General features: G+C 49.2%; 1 protein-coding gene across 11 annotated transcripts in view; it reads right to left on the bottom strand.

Annotated features, from left to right (window-relative positions):
- Positions 1-7,500, bottom strand: part of gish (casein kinase I gish) — a 119,979-nt gene that overhangs the window by 59,433 nt on the left and 53,046 nt on the right. The window lies entirely within an intron of this gene.

Below are 7,500 nucleotides of genomic sequence, written 5' to 3'. Positions count from 1 at the left end.
TTAATTCAAAACACACCTCCGCATATCACTCCCTCGTTCACCCTCCGCTCTCTCACACACACACACACACACACACACACACACACACACACACACACACACACACACACACACACACACACACACACACACACACACACACACACACACACACGAGGCAAGCACAGAGTACACACCAAGCAGCGCAGCAAGCAAGGCAGGGCCCCCGCCGCCCATATTGCTCTCAGTCGCAGTACAAGGGCAAGAAAAAATATCAAAATACGAAGAGGCGGCGAAAACACCCGGCAGGCGAGGCGGGAAACTCAAGCACCCTTGTCTCGTACACGCGCGCCCAGTGCTTTTACACAGTATCTATGCATATGCATGCGTGTATGAGTACATAATGCATACACACGCCCATATATATAACCCCCCCCCCCTCTCTCTCTCTCTCTCTCTCTCTCTCTCTCTCTCTCTCTCTCTCTCTCTCTCTCTCTCTCTCTCTCTCTCTCTCTCTCTCTCTCTCCCTCCCTCCCTCCTCCCCACCCCCTTGTCAATAACACCAGTACACAAAAAAAAATCAGAAAGGCAAAAAGGGTGCTGTCAAGCTACATTGGTTCGGTATAAATATCAATTAGTATACGTGGCGTGTGGAGACTACAGCCGCGAAGAGATACAGCAGAGGGCAGAGGGCAGAGGGAGGGAGGGAGGGAGGGAGGGAGGGAGGAGGGGGAGGGAGGATAGGGGAGGGGGAAGGGAAGGGAAAAGGGGGAGAGGAGATGAAAGGGGTGAAGGGGAGGAGGTAGGAAGGGATGGAAGGGGAAGGGGAAGGGGCAGGATGGGGCAGAAAAGGGTTAAGGGAGTAAGAGGATATGAGGAAGAAGGTGAGAGGGATGGGGAGGAGAATGGGGAAAGGGTGGAATGGGGACGAGGACGGGGGAGGGAGGGAGGGAGGGAGGGAGGGAGGGAGGGAGGGAGGGAGGGAGGGAGGGAGGGAGGGAGGGGGAAGGAAGGAATAGGAACGGGGAATGGAGGAATTGGGAAGAGAGTGGAAGGAATTGGGAAGGAATAGGAACGGGGAAGGGGGGAAGAGGGTGGAAGGAATTGGGAAGGGGAAGGGGAAGGGGAAGGGGAAGGGGAAGGGGAAGGGGAAGGGGAAGGGGAAAGGGCAGGGGAAGGGGAAGGGGAAGGGGAAGGGGAAGGGGCAGGGGAAGGGGAAGGGGATGGAGTAGGGGAAGGGAAGAGAGAAGAGATAAGGGAAAGGGAGAATAGAAAGAGAGAAGGGAAAGGGAAAGGGAAAGGGGATGGGGAAGAGAGAACAGATAAGGGAACGGGAGAATAGAAAGAGAGAAGGGAAAGGGAAGGGGAAGAGGGGAGGGAAGGTGTGCCCAAGTTACCACACACACTTACCTTGCTGTTTCTTCTTCCACGGCCGCTGCCACCCAACGTCCCCTAACGAGAGAACCTCGGCTTGTTTCACTCGTGTTTTAGAACAGAAAAGGAAGGGTCATACGCACACGCGCGCGCGCATACACACACGCACACGCCCACACACATAAACACACACACACACGTAAACACACAACCAAAACAACAATAACAAAAAATTACATCATGACTACTGAACATTGAACTACTATGCCGAAAATTATGATAAAGATACACAATGGGTGGTTATCTAAATCCCTTTCTACATGTCTTATGATAATGAGGATTCCCTCTCTCTGATTAATCCGCCGAGGACTCAAAACAATAACAATATAATTAACAGTATTAATAGTAATAAAAAATGGTGATACTGATAATGATAATTATAATGACGATGATATTGATATTAATGGTGATGATGATGATGATGATGATAATAATATCAATGATAATAATAATATTAATAATAATAATAATAATAATAATAATAACAATGATATTAACAGAAAAAATAACAATAACAATAACAATGACAATGATAACGATAACAACAATAATAGAAATAGTAAAAACAACAAAAGTAATAATAATGGTAATGACAATAATAGAAATCATCATAATTCAAAAGCCAAAAAAAAAAAAACTGGGCGCCGCGCGAGTCAGCGTCAGGCCTGGCCGGTAGGGCGGGGGGAAGAGGTGTGTGTGGAGGGGGGGGGTAGTACACAGAGCAAGGAACGCCTATCAAGGCTTCCTCCTTCCTCCGAATGTCAAGGTTAACAGCGTGTTCCCGATCCGACGCTGGAGATCTGGTTCCAACTGGAAAAGGGGAGTAGGAGGGGGGAAGAGAAGGGAGGAAGAGGAGGAGGAAGAGAAGGGAGGAAGAGAAGGGAAGAGAGGAAGGGGAAGAGAAGAGAGGAAGAGGAAGAGGAAGAGAAGGGAGGAAAGGGAAGAGAGGAAGGGGAAGGGGAAGGGGAAGGGGAAGGGGAAGGGGAAGAGAAGAGAAAGAGGAGGGAGGAAGAGGAAGGGGAAGGGGTAGGGGAAGAGGAAGAGAAGAGAGGAAGAGGAAGGGGAAGGGGTAGGGGAAAAGAGAGGAAGAGGAAGGGGTGGAGGAAGGGGTGGGGGAAGAGGAAGGGGAAGGGGAAGAGAAAATGGGAAGAGGAAGAGAAGAGAGGAAGAGGAAGGGGTGGGGGAAGGGGAAGGGGAAGGGGAAGGGGAAGGGGAAGGGGAAGGGGAAGGGGAAGGGGAAGAGGAAGAGAAGAGAGGAAGAGGAAGGGGTAGGGGAAAAGAGAGGAAGAGGAAGGGGTGGAGGAAGGGGTGGGGGAAGAGGAAGGGGAAGGGGAAGAGAAAATGGGAAGAGGAAGAGAAGAGAGGAAGAGGAAGGGGAAGAGGAAGGGGAAGGGGTGGGGGAAGGGGAAGGGGAAGGGGAAGGGGAAGGGGAAGGGGAAGGGGAAGGGGAAGGGGAAGGGGAAGGGGAAGGGGAAGGGGAAGGGGAAGAGAAAGAGAAAAGAGGAAGGGGATAATAAGGGTCGGGAAAAATAAGAGAGTTGGGAGTTAGGATGAGGAAAAGAAAGAGAAGAATAGGAGAGTAGGGGTGAGGAAGAGAAGGAGGGTGGGGAAGGGGGACTGGGCGTAGGAGAGGAGAATGGGGAGATTGGCGGGAGGTAGGGGGGAGGAGGAGGGGAGAGGGGGGAGGGGGGAATAGCAAGCGCAAGCACGGGCACAAAAAACACACGTATACTCCTCACGTCTGGGACCCCGGGGGCAAACTCGGGTACGAAAGAAAAAAACCGTTGCTTGGTAATAATAATAATAATAATGATGATAAAAAAAGGCCTGGCCTCAATTCAATCCCATTCCTAACAATCACAACAAATCAACAATCAAGCCAATCTGCCCGCATCTCCGGCACAAAAAAAATAAATAAATAAATGAATAAAAAGTTGCCGCTTATTATGACCATGTAACATTTTCCAGGAGTTGACCGCTTTCCATAAAGTGCGAGCGGGTTCTACGCTGTGGCAGCGGTCGCCCTTTTGTTAACCACGTGAGTTTTCTGACAAGCCCGCACCCGGGTACACACATGTGTGCGTGCGTGTGTGCGCGCGCGTTATATGTATATGTATACGCATCTATATGTAAGTATGTATATATATATGCATGTATGTATATATGTATGTATGTATGTATGCATGTATGTATGTATGTATGTATGTATGTATGTATGTATGTATGTATGTATGTATGCATGCATGTATATGTATGTATGCATATATGTATGTATGTATGTATGTATGTATGTATGTATGTATGTATGTATGTATGTATGTATGCATGTATGTATGCACGCATGTATGTATGCATGTATGTATGTATGTAAATGCATGTACAGAAAGATAGAAAGACAGAGAGCGAGAGTCTCTATGGCCAACAACACTTTCCATATTGAAATACGGAATCAATCCTATCCCGGCTCCCTTCTCACAAAATAAGTTACGAAAAAAAAAAAAATATATATATATATAAATGTAGATATAAAAAACCGCGAGAGATCAAAAGCCAAGTCCCCCATCCCGTCGCCACATCTCGAGATCACATCACAAGAGACCCGGACGTCAATCGGGCATCTTATTCCAATTGAGGCCTCGCAATCAGTCTGGAGGGAGGGAGGGAGGGAGGGAGGGAGAGAGGAAAGGAGGGAGAGAGGAAAGGAGGGAGAGAGGAAAGGAGGGAGGGAGAGGAAAGGAGGGAGGGAGAGAGGAAAGGAGGGAGGGAGAGAGAGAGAGAGGGAGAGAGAGAGAGAGAGAGAGAGAGAGAGAGAGAGAGAGAGAGGAGAGGGAGGGAGGGAGGGAGGGAGGGAGGGAGGGAGGGAGGGAGGGAGGGAGGGAGGGAGGAAAGGAGGGAGGGAGGGAGGGAGGGAGGGAGGGAGGGAGGGAGGGGAGGGAGGGGGGGGGAGGGAGGGAGGGAGGAAGGGAGGGGTATAAGGAAGGGAGGAAGAGGAGTGTGTGGTAGGGAGAAAGATAGGGAGGTATGGGAGAGGGGGTAGGAAGGGCAGAGGGAGGCAAGAGGTAGAAAGGAGATAAGCGGGAGGGGAGAGAAGGGACGCGATAGGAGAGAGTGAGTCAGAGGGAGGGAGGGAGGGAGGAGCAATAGGAGAGGGATGGGAAGGCGACGAGAGGGGACGATAAGATGAGAGACGGAGGTAGGGAAGGGGAGGGGAGGGGAGGGGAGTGAAAGAGAGAGGAGAAAAGACCCTCCAACGAAGAGAAGTCGCGCCCTTTTTTTTTGAATAATCCTTCCCCTCGCGCGCACAAACGCCACGTCGGGGCTGGCGATGAACCCTGCTCTTCCGGGCGTCCTGCACGGGGCTCCCGCTGCCGCCAGGAGCCTTCACAATCCAAATCCAAAACAACGCCAAGGACCGCCGGGGGATCCAGTTCGGGGGACGGGGAGAGGGGAGGGGGGAGGGGATGGATAGGGGAACGGATCATCATCGTCTTGTCATCATCATCATTAATTACAATCTTGCTATTTTCCCCTTTCTTGTCCCGATAATTTCCTTCTCTTTCCATGCTTTCCATCTCTCTCTTTCTCTCTTTCTCTGTCGTAATTATGAGACCTTCCCGTTCTCTCAATCTTAAACTCCATTTCCCTACCCTTAACATCCCCTCTCTCACCACCCCACCCCCTCTCTATATCTTCACCCATTTCCCTACTCCCCCCACCCCTCTCCTCTCCTATCACCCCTATATGCCTCCATGCCCCTACCCCCTACCCCCTACCCTATCCTACCGGGGGACGTGTGGGGACGACGACCGACGGCGGCGGCGCGAGAACCCGAGCTCCAGCGGGCGGTACTGTGACCTTCAGCAGGCAGGCAGGCACGCAAGCAGGCAGACAGGCAGGCGGCAATGGCAACGCGGCCGTCGAGAGCCAAATCAAAGAGAGAAAAAAAAACACCGGCAACTCGTAGCTTATCAGTCGCCGCCGCCGGTGGAAGCCTCGCTCTCATCGGCGCTGGCGAGGGCCGAGCGTCGAGCACTCTTTCCTTCGCTTCTTGGTCTCTCGCTCCCGCTCTCACTTTCACTCTCCTCTCTACCGTGGGGAGGGGGAGGGGGAGGGGGAGAACAGATAAGAGAGAGAGAGAGAGAGAGAGAGAGAGAGAGAGAGAGAGAGAGAGAGAGAGAGAGAGAGAGAGAAAGAGAACAGCCGAGAGAGAGAGAGAGAGAGAGAGAGAGAGAGAGAGAGAGAGAGAGAGAGAGAGAGAGAGAGAGAGAGAGAGAGAGAGAGAGAGAGAGAGAGAACAGACAAGAGAGGGAGGGAGAGTGAACAGACAGAAAAAAAAGACGAACCACACCGTACGTGAGACAAAAGAGCAATAACAGAACAAAGAAAAAAAAAACTATCCCCCCTTCAAAACCGACAAGCTGCTATTCCGTTGCAACACCCACAGCTGTTTAGCGAGTCCGTCGAGTACAAAAGCACAAAAAACAAACAAGAAAAAAACAAACAAACAAACAAAAACAAACCACTCGACGTCATCCAGTGAAAGCGACAATTTGTTCAAAAAAAATGAGCGTGACATTTAACGCTTTGCCTGAACGATATCGCCAACGTGACCTTCTGGTCCACGGGTTCAAATATCCGGAAATTTTTCCAAGGAGAATAAGAGTTTATTTACTCATTTCGGTCAATCTTTGTTTCGTCATTTTAACGTATTTTCAACATTTCAATCATTTTTTTCCCAGTTGTCGATGTGTGCTTTTTCTTCCTTTCCTCTCAGTTCCTCTTGAGAGTATGTATGTATGACATCTTTTACATTGTATCTTGTGTTCTTTTTTTTGTTGTGTTCACCTTCACGTACTTATAAAATAATTATGATATGATGATTATGATGATGATCCCGGTTAATGTTGATTAAGGTGGTGGTGGTGGTGTTCAGCCCCGCCGACGCCTCTCCTCCCTCCTTTTCTTCGTGTCTTCCTCCTCCTCCTTCCTTTTCCTCCTTCTTTTTCATTTCCACTATCGTTATCTTAATCTTTACTGCTGTCACCATCACCGATATTTTCTATTATCACTGTCACTGTCACCATTATCACTACTATCATCATCGTCACTGTCACTGTCATCACATGTCATCACTATCACTATCACCACCACCGCCATCATCATCACCATTACCACTTAAATTCCATGTTCTCCTCGTCGCCATCCTCATCCTCGTCCTCTTCCTCTATCTCTCCTTTGCCCCCCTCTTCCTATCCCACTCTCTCCTTCCCTTTCTTCTCTCTTATTTCTCCCCTAACGAACCTACCTCCGTATTCGCCAAATAAACATAAACATAAACATACATACACGCACAAATATACACATACATTAACACATACATTAATACATATACATGTCATACATACATTTACATAGATATGTTGCTATTTTTGTCGTTGCAGCTTCAGCATGAAATCAACACACACACAACTCTCACACCGATGGGGGGAGGAGGGGGGGGAGGAGGAGGAGGAGGAGGAGGAGGAGGAGGAGGAGGAAGGGGAGGAGGAGGAGGAGGAGGAAGGGGAGGAGGAGGAGGACGGGGAGAAGAAGGAGGGAGGAGGAGGGGAAGATGAGGAGGGGGAGGGGGAGGAGGGGAGAAGGAAGAAGGATGTGTGTGTGTGTGTGTGTGTGTGTGTGTGTGTGTGTGTGTGTGTGTGTGTGTGTGTGTGTGTGTGTGTGTGTGTGTGTGTGTGTGTGTGTGTGTGTGTGTGTGTGTGTGTGTGTGTGTGTGTGTGTGTGTGTGTGTGTGTGTGTGTGTGTGTGTGTGTGTGTGTGTGAGTGTGAGTGTGTGTGTGTGTGTGTGTGTGTGTGTGTGTGTGTGTGTGTGTGTGTGTGTGTGTGTGTGTGTGTGTGTGTGTGTGTGTCGGGCCATATACATACGATAAGGCAGACTATCTACACTTAATTGACTGTTATCCTATTATAATGATGATAATAATAATAATAATAATAATAATAATAATAATAATAATAATAATAATAAAGATAACAACAATAAAAACAACCATTACCATCATCACTATTCTCATCCTTACGACTGATCTT

Source organism: Penaeus japonicus, unplaced genomic scaffold, assembly GCF_977035675.1.
Source record: "Penaeus japonicus unplaced genomic scaffold, GWHDUDI00000001_assembly GWHDUDI00000002, whole genome shotgun sequence".
NCBI lineage: Eukaryota > Metazoa > Arthropoda > Malacostraca > Decapoda > Penaeidae > Penaeus > Penaeus japonicus.
This window is presented reverse-complemented; position numbering and strand designations above follow the sequence as displayed.